Here is a 21,365-nt window from a genome sequence, read left to right on the forward strand (position 1 = left end):
TCAATACACCATGGCAAATATACAGACAATAGACAGTACCACACACATACCATGCAGCACAGTCATCCAACAGTAATGCGATGTACCGGCAGATATATCCGGACCACTGGTGTTTGCAGACCTGGCCTTCTTATGTTTATGTGTGTGAACATGCCCAGTATGACCATTCTGCATGTTGTCGACTGATATTGCCATCATACCTTCATGTGTTTGAGCATGCCCAGTATGGCCAGCTGTATCACATGTGTTACATGTCCAGGTAGTCTGTACTGTGGTGCCGACCTCTGCGTTGTACACTGACAGGTGGCATGCTGTGTCTGCAGGGTATCCATCGGTCATATGGCATTGACTGTTGCTACATTTCTGCACAGCATGGGGGGGGCATCCGACTGTATCCACACTCCTATACAGCACCGGGGGGGTGCACCTGACTGTTGCTATACGTGTACATTGGAAGGGGGGCACACCTGACACTTGTACAGTTTTGCTACTACTGTACTGGTATGTCAGGTACTCCATTTCAGTGTATAGACCTACCTATTGTGCTGGCTAGAGGCATACCAGTGTACTCCAGATCTTAACTTTAATTACCAACATATTCATTTCAGACATCCTAGCCTTCACAACCTACATCCAACTGCCTGGCCTGCTGTAGTCTGTCTGTGTGGGTCTGTCGGGGGGGTCATCCACAGGGCATATTTAGAGGCCAGAGTACAGCATTTGTCTGTGTTGGTCTGCACGTGTCCAGCTGGTTGAGACTTGTGTGGGCTGTATGGACACACATGATGCTCAGCCCATTATCCGCAGTGGGTTATGACACCCTGTGTACTACTGGCTACTATGTTGACCCCCGTATGTGCTACAGATGTCATGGTGCCACTATGGATGTCTACTGACTGCTGCCTTAACATTCGGCTAACAAATTCCCTTGCATGCTCACATCCATACCATAGCTACAGGTACCAACACATTCTAATACAAATGCCAATTGGTAGGTTGACTGACTTACCTTGAGGGTGTGCCAGACCTGAGGATGGTGCTGGAGGGCTGCCTATGTCGGATGCACATAGTGCACTTCCTATACATGGCTGAGTACAGGTAGTGTCATGTTTGGCATCCCTTTTACTGTCTGTGTGAGTCAGAGAGGGTGACATTCCCTGTGTCCCTACTGTGTCAGTGCATATGCTATGCGTTGCCTCTTTGCCAAGGCCAGATCATACTGGGCATGCCTCCTTCCACCTACTGGGTCCAGCTCAGGTTGTTCCTCCTCCAAGTCACTCTGTGCCTGTACAGGCCTTGGCATTGGTGGGGGGTTGAGTTGCCCTTCCCCATGCTGTTCCTGCTGCAGCTGTTTCCATGGGATCATATTGTGTAGCATAGCACATACCATAACAATTTGGGTGCATGTAGCTGGTGAATAATGCAAGGCTCCACCGGATGTGTCCAGACACCGGAACTGTGACCTGAGCATCCCAAACACATGCTCTATTATATGTCTGACCTGTGCATGTGCCTCATTATGGTGTTGTTGTTCAGGTGTTTGTGCATTTCTGATGGGTGTCATCAGCCACGGCTCCAGTTTGTACCCAGCACCCCCACTAGGTGACCGTAGGGGATGAACATATTGGCAAAGCTGTGGTACAGCTGCGTCAGATGCCATATATCGGAATCATCATAGCTTCCAGGGCAGCCAGCACACACATTCAGTATAATTCCCTGGGCATCGCATACGACCTGGCAGTTGATGGAGGGGATGCCCCTGCAGTTAATGTAGGCCCTATCCTGTTCACCAGGTGGTGCTTTGATGCATATGTGCGTGCAGGCTATAGCACCCACTACCCCAGGGTAGTCTGCCATTTGGTGGAAGAGATACATATTGCTGGTCAACACCTCATGTGTGTTGAGGAAATGTACATGCTCACTGGCATGTGGTGACATGGCATCCAGGAACTGGTGGAATACCCTGGATGCAGATGCCTGTGAGGTCCCCATGATATCCTCAGTTGTGCTTTGGGAGGCACCAGTGGCTAGTATACCTAGGCCTACACATACCTTGGTATCCACTGGGATGGATTCCTCTCAGCCTGTTCGATGTGTCAGGTGTGGCAGGCACAGCTCAACAATCTGCTGTAGGAGGTCTCTGTCCACCCCATAGTGCTCCACTATCTCCAGCTCATGTAGCCCCTGGTAGGTTACCCTGGGTCTGTACAGTCTTCTCTGTCTCCTCACTGAGGGTTGTTCGGCAGCATTCACATCCTCACCACCCTCAGCCTCCTGCACATGTTGGTCTATGTTGCCTGCTGCAGCCCTTCTCATTTCGTAGGATTGTTTGTTAAAATTTCCCCACATGTATACACTGGTGGTGTAGATTGTGGAAAAACCCAAAGGGATGGTGCTTGCTCACTTTATCGTAGTGTTCTGGGCTGGGCTGGTCTTCTGGGCCTGTAATCTGCTGATTCTGATAACTATCACCTGTTTGCCCAGCTTGTTCACCTTGACTACTCTCCTGCTATTGTCCCTCCCAATTGCACTGCGCAGGTGTAGACACACCCCTAGCTTAGGCGTGCTAAGCTAGGAGCAATCCCGAGACACAGGGCTCCGATCTGTGTACAGTATGCCTGACACACACCCCCATGCTTTCACCTATATTCAAGTCCTGCATCCAGCTATCTATACACATACACTCTTGGGACCTGCATCACACCCTGGGGATAAACGGGATTCACTATTTCCACCTCGTTTGCATAGTATTGTCTTCTAATGCATAGTTACATGACCCATACTGAGCCTCCCCAAAAATAACCACTGCTTACTGTCGCCCAGACCCACACACAACTGGTTAAAAGTGCCTTACTATCACCGTATTCAATGTCCCTTGTTCTTCCCAGCAGCAAAACAACTGGCCTCTGCATGGCTCAAAACCAGGACCCTGCACACCACAGACAATGTGCTTTACCACTAAGCCATGGCAGATATACATACATCTGATGTTATCACGTACAGATCATCACAGTATAGGACATGTAGTCCATCATGTAGATTTATGTGTGCTAATGTCCATATATATATATATATATATATATATATATATATATATATATATATATATATACATATACACACACATACGTAAATATAGAATATATATCTCAACAGCGGACCACGTGACACCAAAGCATTAGACAAGAATGAAAAGGAAACCACATGCACCTCCTGTATTATGTACTGGTGTTAATATCAAGGCAAGTGTGTTTCTGTGCGTCACACAGGTGCAGACTGTATTAAGGGTAAGATTAGGGCTGCTGACATTACTCACCAGACCTATTGCCGAATGTATGTGTATGTCTTGCCAACCCAGTCTCTTGGCCGATTGTGACATTTATGGCCACTATATAGAAAAACAACAAAACGCACTCCTCAACACATCCACTAGCTAGCCACTCACAGACACCAACACATAGGCTATGACTGCCAAACACACACGCCTGTCATGCCTTGGAATAGAACACCTACCTGTCTATTCTACCACACTACCGCATTACGCAGTTACAGAATGCGCTACTGAGATTACTGGGACACAGCACTTCCAGAGGTGTACTTCTAGGTGTGTGACATCATCAGCAATGGCAAAGTCGGTGAAAGGGATTGTATGGAGTGTGAGCAGTCTAAAAGCATTATTCTGTCCCCAGGCAGATGGAGACACACACACACAAACACAGTTAGCATGGCTGGGATTAGAACACCGACCTAATTACCTTGTCACACTACAGAATTACGCAGTTACAGAACACGTTGCCGAGATTACTGGGTCACATTACTCCCAGAGGTGTACTTTTAGGTGGGTAACATCATCAGCAATGGCAAAGTCAGCGATAGGGATTGTATGGAATGTGAGCAGTCTAAAAGCATTATTCTGTCACACAGACACACACACACACACACACACACACACACACACACACACACACACACACACACACACAGTTGGCATGGCTGGGATTAGAACACTGACCTAATTACCTTATCACACTACAGCATTACACAGTTACAGAACATGCTACCGAAATTAATAGGACACAGCACTCCCAGAGGTGTATTTGTAGATGGGTGATATCATCATCCTTGCTAACGGTGGGTATAAGAAATGCATGGAGTGTGAGCAGTATAAAGGTATTACTCAGTCCACAGGCAAATGGGGAGACACACACACACAGCAAGTGTGGGATTAGAACACTGACCTAACTACCTTATCCCACTACAGCATTACGCAGTTACAGAACATGCTACTGAAATTACTGGGACACAGCACTCCCAGAGGTGTATTTGTAGATGGGTGACATCAATGGCCTTGCTAACGGTGGGTATAAGAAATGTATGGAGTGGGAGCAGTATAAAGGTATTACTCAGTCCTCAGGCAAACACACATACATGGCAAGTGTGGGACTAGAACACAGACCTAACTACAGCATTACACAGTTACAGAATGCGCTACCGAGATTACTGGGACACAGCCCTCCCAGAGCTGTATTTGTAGATGGGTGACATCATCAGCCTTGCTAACAGTGGGTATAAGAAATGTATGGAGTGTGGCCAGTCTAAAAGCAATTTAGAGTCCACCAGCAAACGAGGACAGACAAACACACACATGCCAGTGTCGGGTACGGAACACCTGCCTATTTACAGATTACTATTACAATACTACATATATACAAATCACGCCACACCGACTCACATGTCAAGGCTGTCATTATGACCATCTGGGAATGTGGACATCAACAGGGATGCTGGCAGTTAAGATGTACATACCTGTGAGCCTGTGAGTTTAAAGTATGAATCCATCCTGACCTGGAGTATGCCCATCTGTGGAATGGATGATTACTACCACTTTACAGGGTTACAATGGCCATGCCCATACACAGAGGCACATAACCAACACAAGGTGTCACTGGGCATGCTCACACACTTAGTAGCACAGGGCTGTTCGGAATGCACTGTGTCCATCTACACAAGGATATACTGGGCATGCTCATACACTTAGTAGCACAGGGCTGTTCGGAATGCACTATGTGTCCATCTACACAAGGATATACTGGGCATGCTCATACACTTAGTAGCACAGGAGGCATGCTCACACATTTAGTAGCACAGGGCTGGTCGGAATGCACTACTATGTGTCCATCTACACAAGGATACACTGGGCATGCTCATACTCCTAGAGGCACAGGGCTGACTGGGATGCACTCTGATGCTAAACACGGAGGGCCACAGTGGCCATGCTATTACAGGTAGACATAAATAACACATTGTAATGGGCTCTGGTGTTGGTAGTTGTCATTGTTAGTGGGAACGCTGCTCTACATATATTTGACACAGGTCATTAACAAATCAGCTGTCATTCTGGGATGACATGGCTGACAGTAGGCAGGCCTTTGTCACATATCACATGCATCCATTATACAAGGGAGTGTGGATATTACCCAAGTCGCATCCGCCCACACAGTGCCATTCCAAGGCAAATGTCCTAAACACAGGTTAACTCCCATACACCTATAGGACAACTGCATTGTTTTCTTATGTTAGCCAGTGCTAGATGTGTAGCATCCATATTCACAGCTGGCAACTGTAGATCCAACAATGGGGAGTACTGACATCTGTGCAGTGAGGAACTCCTGGCTGATGTCTCTGTAGTGCACCATAGCACTACCACCATATACTTCAGAACCTAGGACTACCACCATATACTTCAGAACCAGACATGTGGGCCATAACACAGGTATGGACCACTCCAGGTGGTGTACCCACATACATAAAGGCCACTCACATGTACTGACCAGTCTCTCCATGAAAGGCATCACAGATGAGCCATGTGCAGGACACAGTGTCACATGCTGCATTCTAGGATGTAAACTGCAGACACCACCATGCCCTCGGACCACCACCACGCAACCATACATGTTGTATGACAGATGAGTATGCCACCATGTGACCCTTGACCTGTGTACTGTACTAAGCACTACATCAACTGTAGACAGTACACATGTACTGACACAGTTGCATCATGTGTTATGCAATGCAATGATACCACTGTCTGTGACCAGATCAGCTGTACACATACCAAGGACCCTCACTACTGTTCGCCATTAGCAGATGTCTGTTGCTGTACACCAATACACACCCTCATGTATGGATATGACATACATGTACCTGCCCTGGGTATGTACATGCCACATGCACAACATACCTGTAAATAGCATAGCTGCTGTAGTCCTTTGTGCAAACAGGTGGCTACAGCCATTACACACATGCACATGGAATGTAGGTCCATGGCTGCTGAATGCTAACAGTACATAAGGTGTGATATCAATGTTGACAGAGGTAACATCCCCTCTGTACTGGTCACCCATCATATCATACAACAGTGCATGTGTCATGTATGTTATTACACATATCTGCCAATTGCAATGCCTACAAACATGACCAAATGTCAGGATTGTAGGACCTACACACCTGTACACATAGTATTGTGCATTCAGATAACATGAGTGTGCAGTTGCTGATGTATGCAAGTGGCATGTATCCTAGTACATCATGCAGCTGCAATGCAGCCTCAACATTGCCAACTGTATATGGTGATATGCTGAATGTACAGAAAGATGTACCACAGGTATGGACAGATGTGTTGAAATAACTAAGTGGCAGGATCTTTGCAGATGGATGTTTGCTGTGGACAGCTCACAGGTGTGTCATAAGCGGTCCTACAATACCCTGTGTAACCAGTAAGCAATGGTCTCATTAATTGAAGGACATAACACACAACTTAGACAGCTGTCAGGGTGATAGTGAAGGTAAATCACTTGACACCTGTTAATAGATATTACGTCCCTAGTGCATATATCAGCAGTGTTGTCACAGGAAGCATCAGTACAGTTTGTAACGCATGCAATACTGCTGCATGTCTGACATACATAACATAAGCTAGGCAAGTCTGAGATCCACAGTACTGGCATGCGTGGTTGCGTGTGTGTCCATATTTGTCATGTATTGTGGGGAATACATCTCAATTGTTACTCACTCTTCTGTACACTAGTGTATACATCTGTACAGACTACAATGTATAAAGCAGGACATAGGCAAGGGCATGTATCTCACACATGTGAGTTATCTGTATGTGCATGACATAGGTGTATTAATTACTGAATGCCACAGTGTGTGTATGTAGGGCTGACTGGTCCCTGGGGTGAGGTTGTATGTTACCATACTGAACTAATAGGACCCCTCCCACCATCCAGGCGATGCATTCAACTATCCGTGTTGATGTCCCCAATCTTAGGCCATACTGACTTCCTGTACATGTGTATTCTCTGTGGCCCGTCATACTGTAATGATGATTTGCACATAGGCAGGGGTCCTCAGCACACCAGTAGCAACTGTGTGCAAGTGTGTGTTACTGTGTCGGTGAAGCCGTGAGTGTGTGTTCTTACAGGGTCACTAAATACATGTGTGTCAATACCTGAGTGTGTGGGTGCAGTTGTGTGTTGGCATCCTGTCATGGGAACATGTATTACTGATTCCCATTGAGGCATCACACTTCCCACTGGCCCCTACCCTTGTAATCAGCTAGACCACTCTCTTACCTCACCACTCCATGTAACTGTACCTGTGATGTCACCCTTTATGGATGTCACGTCTGTGGCCACAGTAGCTTAATACACAGCTATCATGCTCTTGGAATGGTAGACATGTTTGTAATGTGGGACATTCTCACTGGTATGTGGAAGCTACACGGTGCATGTTGATATATTCATACATACCTGTGAGTAGTCCACATTGACATATGGGACACTTAACTGCAAACACTGACATCCACCGGCACGTGCAATTAGACCTGAAGAAGGACAGCAGAACAACATGACCAACATGCATTTACTGTTGTTACACAAGACACATACTGTTAACAGTATTGTACACCTGTACTACATGGTATATCTGCTGACTGACAACAGTCCTCAACATTTGTAAACTACACATCATCCAAGTCTGTTCAGCCTGTGCATCAAACCATATGAGCATGTCTCTGCACTGATGGTGTGGATGTCAGGGATGCGGCACAGGCATCATCATATGCACAGGGTGGTAATGTTTGCCAGAGGCCTAGGCTGCACCTTTGGATGACATCATGTGTGTGGGTTTGGGGGCCTTTGATCTAATTGAGCGTGTGTGGATGTTATGCATGTGTGTGTTGCGGTCCCTTACATATGTGTCCAGCGTGTACGTGTATGTCTGCACACAGTTCTCCCATGTGTCTGGACTACACAGGGGTATTATTGACAGCTGCAGACTGTGCAGGTGAGGTATTACATTTCATGGTGTCCAGCCATGGACATGTGACCTGTGCCTGCCAGGGGTTGCACGGGTACTACCAGACAGAGGTGCAGATTGGGTACTGTCTGATGTCACTAGTCCACTGGAACTCTGACCCTGTTGGGACCATCCTGGGCCATGTGCATGTGGCCTGCTGTGTCATGGTGTGGACAGCACAGCACCAGATGCACTGCTGCTGCTACTGCCACTATGGGAGTGGGCATGTGAGGTAGCTCGTACATGTAGACCTGACACAGGTGATGTAACAGGCCTACGTCCACGTGCCTGACACCTCACTCCTACCAGATGTTCCAACACAGACAGCTCATGCTCGCGGGATGTCATGTCATGGTCAAGGACTCCAACCATGTCACCCAACCGTCTATCCAAAGCATCAGCAATCTGCTGTTGAGCAGTTACCCTTGCCTGGATGCTGGTGTTTAAAGAACGGACAGCAACCCTCTGTATCTTCTGATCTTCTCTGTTGCACCATTCAGCATGTGCCTGTGCCTCCATTAAGGCCTGAAACATGCGTCTGGTGACACCAGCTGCTGTGCTCTGTCATGCAGGAGCATGTTGGCCAGAGGTCCTCCTACGAGAAGCACTGGTCACGTGCCTGTGTGGGGCACCAACAGTAGTTTGGCTGACACCATGGTGTGCAGGCACACCTTCCATAGCCCCCACACTTTCCTGTTCCAAGCTACCACATGCCAACTGTCCTTCCTCTATGGCCACTGGTGATGGGGTATGTGAAGGTATGGGATCTGTGTGCGGTTATGAGGTGGATATAGATGAAATGGTAACCAATGGCACAGTTTCAGCCCCTGACAACTCTGCCTGTGACCCAATAATACATTCATAATCACTGCTAGAGTCTGTGGGGACACTAACATCTGATGTACTGCAGGAGGGCAATGCACCTACATCACCTGTGAGGGCAGACAAGAACTGTACATTACAATCTATACAATAGACACACACACATGCATGTGATATGACAGAAGGCATGCAACATGCATGTGATATGGCAGATGACATGCAGCACAGACAATAATAGTGGTAGTTATCATACATACCTAGGATGCACACAGCATGCATGTGTGATAGCAGACGGCATGCAAATTACACAGTCATAGTAGTGGTTAGCATACACCCCTGTGTTACACCATGTGGACCAGCACAGGTTAACAGTACACCTGCCTGATGTGTGGCATATGACCTTGATAATCACATGTATGTAGTATGACACGTGATCTGCTGACGTGTGCAATGACATGCATACATGTTTAACACAATGGTGTCCTGTGGAATATACAGTGGGGTAATGGTGCACCAATTCAGTGTTGTCTGTCCACCCTACAGATATACTGCAAATTTTAGCTGATGTGCAAGGCTATTGCAGGGAATCATGAGGAGTCTCTAGTGCTATACAGTGTGAGTTACAGACAGGGTTCATAGCCATGACTGTGTTCAGATACAATGCATATATACTGTGGAATGTGACCCATGTCACTGAGGTGTATACACACTAAACCATGATGTGGAAGTTGTGACACAGGTCACTGATGGGTATACAGATGACACCCCTGCACATCTGTAACCATATTGCTGCAGCCTGGCAACTATGGGCAGACACAGCGAACACGTTGGTACACCATGTCCCACATGACATCTGTGTACCACACACACACACACACACACACACACACACACACACACACACACACACACACACACACGGAGCTAGTATGGTATTTATGTCCATCACCAGCAATGGGAATGTACTGTATCTGTGGCCTGATGTGGATACTGTACAGGTAACTGCTGTCATGTTGCAACACCCTCAAAATGTTCAACACATCCTATGTGGTGGATTGATGTTATGCCTACACATGATGTGCACAGGCCTGTAGGATGTCTAGTGTTCCACATCTACATTATGACCATTATACAAAGGTCATAGCTGAACCATATGTAGCCATTGTACAACAGGGTGTGTACACAAGCACAACACTTCTAGTGTGTGTATTGCTCCATGTCTCTGGCCATCCTTCATGGCCATGTGTGCAAATGTGTTGTCCAAATTATAGTGATGGGCATCTATTTCACATGTCTGCGTTGTCCCATATGACATATATGCTCCACTGACAACAGGGTTATGCAGATAAAGGGTGGTATGTGGGATATGTTTTCAGGTTAGGTAGGCAGTGTAGCAGCCAGGCCAATAGATGTCATGGACATGTCAAGATAGCACATCATATTGTGTGACATTCATAGCAGGGCTGTGATCCACACTGGTGAAACCTGTGTGCTGGCCATATTCCAGTCCACTGTGTAGTACTGTTTGTATTCACCACATGTATAGATCAGATCTGTTGCACATTCCTAAAGTGAACAACACCTCCACCATTGTATGCACAGCTGTCAACACATCTAGCAATAAAGTTTGTGAGGATTCATGTCAGTGAGATTATTCACATAGTTTGCAAGTGTGGCACACGGATAGTCTTTGTGATGTATTGCAAGTCCGACCTGTATATTGTGACAGGACCATACATTATGTGTGCATGTTGTTAATGGCAACATGGCAGATAGATTTGTGCATTACGGTTCCTGATAAATAATAACACTCTCACCTGCAACGGGCTGCTGTCACCGCGGAACACCAGAGGTACTTACATAGGAGTAATACAGCCGTATGAGCATAATCCACCCCTGTATAAAGGCTACAGGGAGCAATGTGCATAACACATACACCAGTGCATTAGACTATACTATGGTGTATGCACATGTGCGCATACACAGAGTAGCATACTATAGTATGCAGCATTTGTGTATGCATGCCTTGCATATGATGTTACATTACATATTGTACAGTGAAACATGCAGCTATATGGAATATAGTTGTTATAGGTGCAGTATTGACTTACCATGCAAATCCAGGCTCAGTGGTTGAGAGACACCCACCTCTACAATATCGGCTAAGGCTTGTAGATGTAGTTCTGCAGGTGTCCCCAGTTTGGCCAGTAGCTCCTCGGTACATGTGAGTGGGGGCTGGGTAGGTGGTCCACCACATGTTACACCTTGTTCCCTGGTGATTGCATTTGCACGCTGTTTTGCCCATTTAATGAGATCTGTACAGTGTCTGCGCACCTGCTGACATGTGCGGTTGTGGCCACCCACATCATTAACCCTTCTGCAAAGTTCCATCCACAGGGCATCCCACTGCTGTGCATCCTGTGGCACATGGCTGAACAGGATGTTGTGATTATCGAGTAGGTATGGGATGAGGTCCTCATCCTCCAAGCATGTAAAAGGGGGAAACCTTGCACGCGGCATACCTGGAAGACATAATGATGGAGACAGGTCACAGTACCTCAGAGACAAACAGAGCTACAGCTGAGCATACATGTGTATCGCATTACTTCAGTTTAAATAGTTGTATTTGCAAACCTACATGACACTGACGTGTTTGTGTCACACACTTGTGACATTCAATGTTGAATGGATATTATCACCATATATGTGCGTGTATATGTGTCATCTGATTACATTGCTCATACTCCATGTGGTTGCTGTCTTGATGTGGGCATGTCTGCTTGCCTGTACTGGTGTTCCTACCTATCAGCACATGGCTGGATGTGTCCACATTAATGCAGTCAACCTTGATGCAGTGTATATGTCACATATAAGGACTTACACTGCCTTAACAGACATGACTTGTGACCCTGCACACATGCTCACATAAGGTTTTATATGTTTGTGTTCTGCCATATACATCTACACAGCACTGTATAGCAATTCAACATCCTGCCATGTATCACCTGTGTTGCACATGTGATACACATGGAACACTGGCTAGCCAGATGGTATTTTCAGGGATGGATATCAACTATGGCATGTACAGTCAAAGTCAACTAGTGGGCTATATGCCATGGGCCATGTATGCATCTAGGATGAAAGGTTACCTGGCAGTAGCCAACAGGTGGGTCTGTGGGGCCAGGTGGAGCAGTGCCACATTAATGATCCGCAGGGTTAATAATACATATACCATGCATTACCATGTGGTCATCACACCATGTCTGAGAGGGGAGCGATGTGTAGCTTTGATGGACAGGAATGCATAGTGTGGCAGGACTATGTCAAGTGTATGGGACAAGGATCTGTCCAGCATGTGGTAGGTGGATGTCCATGAAGTATGTGTTCGAGATCAGGATGAGTACGTGTAGCATGACCGATATCACTGGGTTGGACATGGATTTACTCAGGGTATGCATCATACTACATAGTGGAGATGGGGAATGGGAAGGCTGGTATAGGCCATCTGCACATGGCCAATACCCCTTAAAGGAAATATGTGATCTGATATGGGTCACTTGAGTGGTCTGTATGGCTGGACAATGATCTCTATATTCATGAATGGCACCCTATTATTATTAGGGTTGCCACATATGACTCCCTGACAGGTGTGGTGATGTAGCTATCACAGGAAAGACAACTGCCCAGCTGCATCCCTCACAAACAAGTGTCCATTATGATGAACGCTATCTAGATGGTAGTTCATGGGTCAGGGTTATTAACATAGGGGTGACAATGTGAGTCAGCTATTGCTCCTAGGTCATAGTCATTATCATACTTCAATAGGCAGATGCCTTCTGTTTGTCTGTGAGGTATGGACTACAATGAGGGGGAATAGAATTCATTAACCCTGACATACTGTAGCTGCCACTGATGTGATGATCATGTATTATTCATACACTTTCTGTAGTGTTGTTTCTGCCAGCAGTCCTGTTGCTAAACACTCCTGTGACATAGGAATGTACATCTAGTATACCGAGTGTAGGTGGTACACAGTATGGGTGATGTTGTCCTATGACCTGGCAAGGTTATGATATGCAGTGTGACATCAACCATACTGTCATCTACATCTGTATTGCTGACATCACTTAAGTGATCAAGGTTCATGACCTTCCAGACCAGACTCAGCAGGGTAGTAGTGTAGTACTTCCCATTATTAGTGGTATCTCCTCCTTTGTTGGGTTGTGATACCTGTTGGTGTGCATCATTCAGTGTGTACACAACCTGACATGGAGCTATGTTTTACATGATGTGTAAGTGGAGAGCATCTTGTTTTGCCATATGTGTATGATACAACCTGTGATGTGGGCAGGTCCCATGCAGACTAAGTGCAGCTTGTACCTGCATAGTTATGGGTACAGGGGCCCTGTGGTGTACATGGATATATGTTTGTGTACCTGTTGGGGGGAGGGGACCATGTTTTTATATTATCCAAGACCCTATCTGGATTGCTTATTCATTCTAAGCACTTGTTCAGGACTTGTAAACAGTATGTAAGCTAATGATTACTATAGCACTCAATCGTCCACATCACCTACAGGTAAGGGTGAACAGGTTTTGTACATACTTTTCTCACTTGCGTAGAGTAATGTAGCTGTTGTACTCACTTTCCTCACTTATCTAGGTGAATGTAGTTCTATATTCAGGCATGTCCAAGAGTCAACTGTCAGTGTTCTCACCTGTCTATCTGATGAATCTGGACATCTTGAGGCAATATACACATTGCCTCATGTACACAGACAAGCCTCTCCACCTACCACCCAACACTACAACCTGTGAGAGATGCACTCATCTAGCCAAACTGGAGGTAAAGGTCTCTCCAACCAAGCCTGACCCTGACTGTCATGTGGAGAAGGTACACAGTCGCACAACACCACACTCATCACATAAGCCTCACTGTATCTACCCCACCATTAACTGGGAAAACTACTCATGTACCAACACATTCACTCAATGGTTTCTGGAATTCATAAACACCAATGCCCTGACTCAACATATCCACACACCCACCAGGGTCAATAATATCCTAGACCTAGTCATTACCAACATGAGTGACTGGTGCTCCACACATGAAGCCAACTCCTCATTGGTCTGATCAGACCATATGCTGAACACCGTTGATATCCACATCCCGCACCTATCCCCCATTAAGTGAACCACAGTATAATATGTCTACAAGACCAACTACATGCTTCTTTAGGCAGATGTGGTGGACGTCATGACACCCATGCAGATGGACAGTACTGTTACAACTGCTGAATCCTACACAAATGCACTCTATAAGCACTTACAAGAGTGCATGGCTTGTGCTATCCCAAACAGAACCAGGACGCTATACTCATAATTAACTAAACCAATCTGGTGGCCCCTGCCATAAACATATTGTACTACAGGAGGCAGACACTGTTGCAAATGAGAGTACAATACCATGCGTGGAGGAGATCCCTGGCCAGCCTCAGTAAGAAGGTGAGATCCCTTATACGATCCTCCAAAGCTAGCTACAAAAACTTTAACGCAACTAATACCAACAACAGCCACAGAGCCTCGATGTCAACAACCAGATCTGCTCTGAGTTACAGCACAAAGGCACGAACATTAGAGAAACAATGGATATTGGCAACATCCTGGCAGATCCCTCTCAAAGCTGCACACTCTGAAGGCAATATTACAGCATCCATGGAAGTGGACAACATTCCAAGCTGCGTTTTACACGAACTTCGGATCGTGCTGTCTCCTCACCTATGCACCATGTTCAATAATAGCCTCACATCGGGCATAGTGCCCCTTGAATGGCACACAGCAACAGTTATCCCACTCCAAAAAGGCAGCACCACAACAGACCATGGGACCTATTTCCCTATAGGCCTGACTAGCCTGGTCTGCAAGGCTATGGTGCACATCATGGATCACTGTCAGAGAGATTTGGTACCTCCCAACCTTTGACCCCTCCCTGTTTGGCATTGTTAAGGCTGGACCATGCCTCCTAAACCTGGTGGGCTTCTTAGAGACAGTTACCAAGGCATTAGATGAGGGTAAGGATGTCCACACAGCCTACCTAGATCTCTCATATACTTTCAACAGTATTCCTCCTTCTGGTATTATCAACATACCCATCCGCCTGAACATTAACCCCTACGTCATGTGATGGTTTGCAAAGTGGCTCACGGACAGAACACACACAGTAGGAGTTGCATACCCTAGGTCCGACTGTATACCAGTTACAACTGCTGTCCCCCAGGGCAAAGTCCAAAGACCCCTCATGTTCGGTATATACTTCTCTGACATACAGACAATCACAGTAGGGCTTTGGCTGAAAAGGTTTGCAGGATGACTGCAAACTAGGGGACATAATTATTTTCCCAGCTGTTACAGACGCCCTCTGGAAGGGTCGCACTGAGACGGATACCTGGTGTTAATATCATGGCATCAAGCTGAATGCCTAAAAGTGCATAGTCATCCCCTTTGAATATAACTAATTACCCACAGACTACCACATAGGTGCTAGTCCCCTACATACAAAAAAGGTAATAAGGGATCCAGAAACACCAATAGATACCAATCTCTCCTTTGATACCCATAATGACAAAGTGGTTAGAATATCCTTTTACATGGCACCCCAATCTCTGATGGGTTCGCATCCAGATCAGAGGGGCCATTGTGACTCTACACATGTCATATCAGACCCATTAAAGGATACAACACCCCATTTGGGATATACCTTACAAGACAACTGCAACAGCTTGGAAGACCACACCAGTACCACACCAAGAGGATTACTGACCTCAAACAGATGACCTATGCAGCCCAACCTACGAAACTCCAGCTGTACTCAGTTGCATGCCGCATACTCACAGATGATTTCTGCTTGACATACAAGGCCCATGTCCAACCCTGTATTGCTGGATATGCTCCACCTAAACAGAAGCCCCTTAGAGCCACATGCTCTAGGGATATACACCTAACCACAATAATGAGTAGGACATGCTGAACGGATAGATTCCTGACCCGGACACTCCCTATGCTTTGGAACGTGATTCCAATGTAAATCAGGCAGGGTCCCTCATGAGCATTCTTCAAGGGAAACATTGCTGTGTGGATGGGTGGGAGACAGACATGTACCCGGGGATCACTGCAGTGGCTATGCTGGACAGAGGCACAGGGAACTAATGGCTCTGCTGTTCAGATGCACAGGGAACCAACCTATGGGGGTGGTGAAAGACAACACACACTAGCTAGGCTTACAGATACCCTTGGTAAGACAGCCTAGTACCCACCTTTGCAAATATTACATGTCTTATGTGCATGGATAGTTAAATAGCTCTTCCATTTTACTTTGCTATCATGCTGATAAACTGTCAGCTCACTAAAAGACATGTATCCTGTTATTGTGTATTGTAAATGCTGATTGACATAACTAATGTTTGCCTACCATTACAGTAATGCTATGTAGCTTGTAATACATATCTGCCTACAATACTGTACATTACACAGTTATTGGCACAATATCCCACAATGCAAAACATACTTGCACAGTGGCCCAACCTTCCACATGTTATTCTCTGTATTACACTCATACATATGGCTGCAGTTACAATATGGTGTACAAGTGTAGCATATCAACTTATACTATCCCCTGTTATAGCACATACTTGTTTGACCAGCCCTGCCACTGACATCGGCTGGTGAGGAGTATTTCTGTAAGCCCTTATATAGCATCCCTTTTGGTGTATGCGGTGTTTGCCTTGTGACCTACAGCAGTAAACACAAATACTACAAGCGTTACTATGCTCAACAATTCATCACAACAAGATAACTGTTTCCACTATATGGATTGCATGCACTTTAAATACTACAGAATAGTACTACATACACAGACATACTGACTGTTCTACATACCTTATTAGTAACCCAACGTATCGTTAGCAGTTGATTCAATCCTTTTTGGTGTGTGTTTCAATGTTATTTGTAATGTTCTACTGGTAAATACAGATGGTTTGAATGTGTGATAACACATCCTTTTCTAGTTACATATCGGTAAGATGTGGTATCCTGTCCACCAACTGCTGTTCCAAAGTAGTTAATTGGATGCACATCAGCTGTGCAGCTACTCCATTAGCCGATACCATGGCAACAGTGGTGTATAAGTGAGTACTCCTTTTAGCGTTGTCCGTTTGCCTTACTTTTGGGGGAGACGGCCTAGATGTGTTATTGCGATATATTTTAACAGCTATATGGAGGCACACAGAGATATATTATCTTCATGACTCCTGTGGACTGTGTGTAATGGCTAGATGATTTAGTTCTACATGTGAGTACAGCTGTTATATTTTGGAACAGTGCTACTTATGCAGGGTTTGTTTGTACCTGATACTTCTGCAGATGTTTAAGACTGGCAAGGATGTTTGGCCAGCTCAAGGCTGTATAGCTATGCATGAACTGTTATGTGGTGTACAGTGTGCTCACCAGACATCCTTGATTTGGTGTACAAGTGTAGCATACTGTGCTGTTACTCACTAATTGCTAACACATCCCAGTGTACGCACAACCCTCTGAAACGGGATTAGTGCAAACAAACCCTATTACATCAGCAGCTGTTCCATTGTATAGCAGCCACTATTTCACTTAGGGCCATGTTAGTGTGTCTCTGACAAGGTATGTTAAGGCTTCTGCAGATGCCGTACAGTGTGTGAATGATTTGTGATGTTATTACAGTTTGTATTGTAATATGTTTGGGTGTGGGGGTGATGTTGGTGGGTGTGCTTAGCAAATGCAGGTGTGTAGGAACTGCTTTTATACATAATCGCTATGTGCTTGAGGGTTCCTTCCCTATTTGAACACCTATCCTTTTGTGGACTAATACAATGGTATTTTCAGGCTGATTCATTAAGGCACTGTCATGTGGTTCCATTCAGTAATACATCTGAATGTAATAACGTGTTGCTGCATGATAGCTGTGTATTTCTGTCATAGGTATTTGCAGTTATCGTAGTTGTGTTGGTGACTGACCCTGTTTGGCTAGGGTTGCCACCTTTTCATATGTCCATACTGGGTCCTTTTCAGGACACACATCTGATTTTAAAGGCCGACAAAAACCCATGGTCAGTACAAGGGATAGAACTTTCCTTTCTTGCCTAATTATAAGCTTATTCTTGTAGCAGTTTAGTAGCTTATTCTGTTTCCTGTACCATGTAGGTACTGTAGATAGAGAAATAACTACTGTATGCAACTATTACAGTACATATGGGACATAATTATGTCCTACAATCCCAGGACATTTGCCACATTTAATATATTTGGTCAGGATGCAACTGCCCAAAGAGGGAGTGTCCCTCGCAAAGTGTAACAGGTGGTAACACTATCACTGGCTCATGTCCATAGCACATATTTGTAATGGTGTATAGGCATATACTCTCCATATCCTTTGTTCATAAAGGTTGGTAGTGGCAGAATGTGTGATTGCTATGGTCTATGTTTTACACATATGTGAACACTTCAACCGCTGTATAAGGGAGACCTATGGAATTCCGAAACCACAGTGTTCCGATGCACACAGTCCTGGGAACAGACTCCCATACCCCACATTACCGACATTGACAGTAACTTGCGAAGGTAACATGAACATGGAACACACACATGCACACACAGACACACTGCTACCCAACACATCCAAACAAACCATCCTACACTACGTATGAGCAGGTGGCCAAGCCCCCCCTACACATCCCATGTAGGTGTCTGCGCCCCACACACCACCCACTACTTTAATATTCTACATCCTAGGTCGAGCAAACAGATGCACAAAGCTAACCCACGACCACAAATTATAGTCCTCCAACAGCACACACCACACACAGAACACACGCTTACACACACTCCAGCCCTAAGAAACACACGTACACACAGTAACCTACCCAAACCGCAATAACAGAAGCACTGACTAACTGTCCATTAACATCGTGAGATTACACCTCGTGCAACTGGTGTTTCGGTACTGTGTTCTTTCGGACTTTAAGCCTTGGGATTACATGTGTTGATATGTAAAGCAGTCGGTACGTGGTAGGTATCCCATTTATATGTACCTCCATGGTTATGTAGATGTTGTTAACCTATCTATATATCTACATATATATGTATATCCCCATATATCAACATATCTCTCTCCCTCTCTCTCTCTATATATATATATATATATATATATATATATATATATAGTTGTATATATATATATATATATATATATATATATATATATATATATATATATATATATATATATATATATATATATATATATATATATATATATATATATAAAACATACACCTTTCATTGTGTACATGACGGTTTGTCCTATTTCAACACATTCCTACCTTTTGTGTTTTATCCTGTCAGTATACATGACTGCCATTGGTACATCTCAGGTAGCTTTGTGGTGTGTTATTGTGATGAATGTGTACATGGTTGCATGTTCTAATCCTGGCAGTGATATCTTACCTCTCAGGGCAGGCACTGGTAGTGCAAGGGTGATGAATGCACATTTCAGCGGTTGTGTGTTCCACATGTTTATTATTCTGTGGAGAACTACCTATATTTGCAAGCTGTGTTTAAGGTATACTATGTAACATGTACACATCTGTGAAGATTCTTGTCAGGGATACTCCCCATTATTTGGAAACACATCCCTGATTACATTATACAAAACCCCTCACTAACACTCTGGGGAATCCTTGCAGAGTGGGTGGTGAACAGTAGCTACACCCCAGGGATCCCGTAAGTGGCTCTGCTTCACAGAGGGACAGTTAGTTGTTCGATGGGGTGGCGACAGCAGACATGTTTTGCCTATGCTTATGAGTGGTCTCGGCGGTTGGGCATGTACCTACCTATGTATCTATGAACCTGTACATATAGTATGGACACATGCTGATGGCTTAATATACTGTTCAGGTATTGACTTACCTTGTGCCAATGGTGGTTGTGTGTACAATAGTTGAGGGCTACCTACGTAGGATGCACACAGTACACCACCTATACATGACAATTTACAGGTGGTCGTGTGTGTGCCATCCATGTTTGCTGTGTGTGCAGGTGGAGAAGTGTGTCAATCCATGAGTGCCTACACTGTCAGTGTGTGTGCTATACGTTCCCTCTTTGCCAAGACATGGGCATACTGGGCACGCCTCCATCTGCCTACTGGGGCTAGCACAGGGTGTTCGTGGTCTGAGCCCCCCATGCCTGTGGGTCCCTTGGCAATGGTGGTGGGCTGTGAGGGCCTTCACCATTCTTTCCCTGCTGCAGCTGTTTCAGCAGGATCATATTGTGTAGCATGGCACATGCTATGTAGATGTTTCCTGGAGAGTACTGCAAGGCTCCACCAGATATGTCCAAGCAACAGAACTGTGCTTTCAGCATCCCAAACACATGCTCTATGATGATTCTGGTTTCTGTGTGTGCCTCATTATGGCATTCTTGTGTGGCTGTGTGTGCATTTCTGATGAGTGTCGTCATCCCCGGTTCCAGTGCATAGCCCACATCCCCCATCAGGTGGCCATATGGGATGTCCCCCCTGGCAAATACGTGATACAGCTGTGAGGCATGCCAGATGTGGGAGTCGTGATAGCTTCCAGGACTGCTGGCACACACATCCATGATAATGTCCTGGGCATTGCGCATGACCTGGCAGTTGATGGAGGGGAATCCCTTGCGGTTTATGTAGTGCCTACCCTGCTCACCAGGTGGTGACTTGATGTGTATGTGCGTGCAGTCTATTGCACCCAGTACCACTGGGTAGTCCGCCACATGGTGGAACAGATGCATATTGCTGGCCAACTCCTCCTGCGTTTGGGGGAAGTGTATGTGCTCATTGGCATGTGGTAACATGGTATCCAGGAACTGGTGGAGTACCCTGGATGCTGATGCCTGTGAGACCCTCATGATATCCCCAGTTGGCCTTTGGAAGGTACCTGTGGCTAGTATTCTCAAGCTTACACATACCTTTGTGTCCACTGGGATGGGTTCCCCTCTGTTGCTTCTGGATCTGAGGCGTGGCCGGCACAGCACAAAAAGTTGCTGTATGATGTCCCTGTCCACCCTGTAATGCTCTACTATCTCCAGATCATGTAGCCCCTGGTAGGTTACCCTTGGTCTGA

The 21,365-nt window shown here is 45.6% G+C and overlaps 1 protein-coding gene across 1 annotated transcript in view; it reads right to left on the reverse strand.

Moving 5' to 3' along the window:
* The window catches only part of LOC122803761 (extracellular calcium-sensing receptor-like), a 158,203-nt gene that overhangs the window by 27,327 nt on the left and 109,511 nt on the right, over window positions 1–21,365 (reverse strand). The window lies entirely within an intron of this gene.

This window comes from Protopterus annectens, chromosome 6.part0, assembly GCF_019279795.1.
Source record: "Protopterus annectens isolate FY-2018-M chromosome 6.part0, PAN1.0, whole genome shotgun sequence".
Classification (NCBI taxonomy): domain Eukaryota; kingdom Metazoa; phylum Chordata; order Ceratodontiformes; family Protopteridae; genus Protopterus; species Protopterus annectens.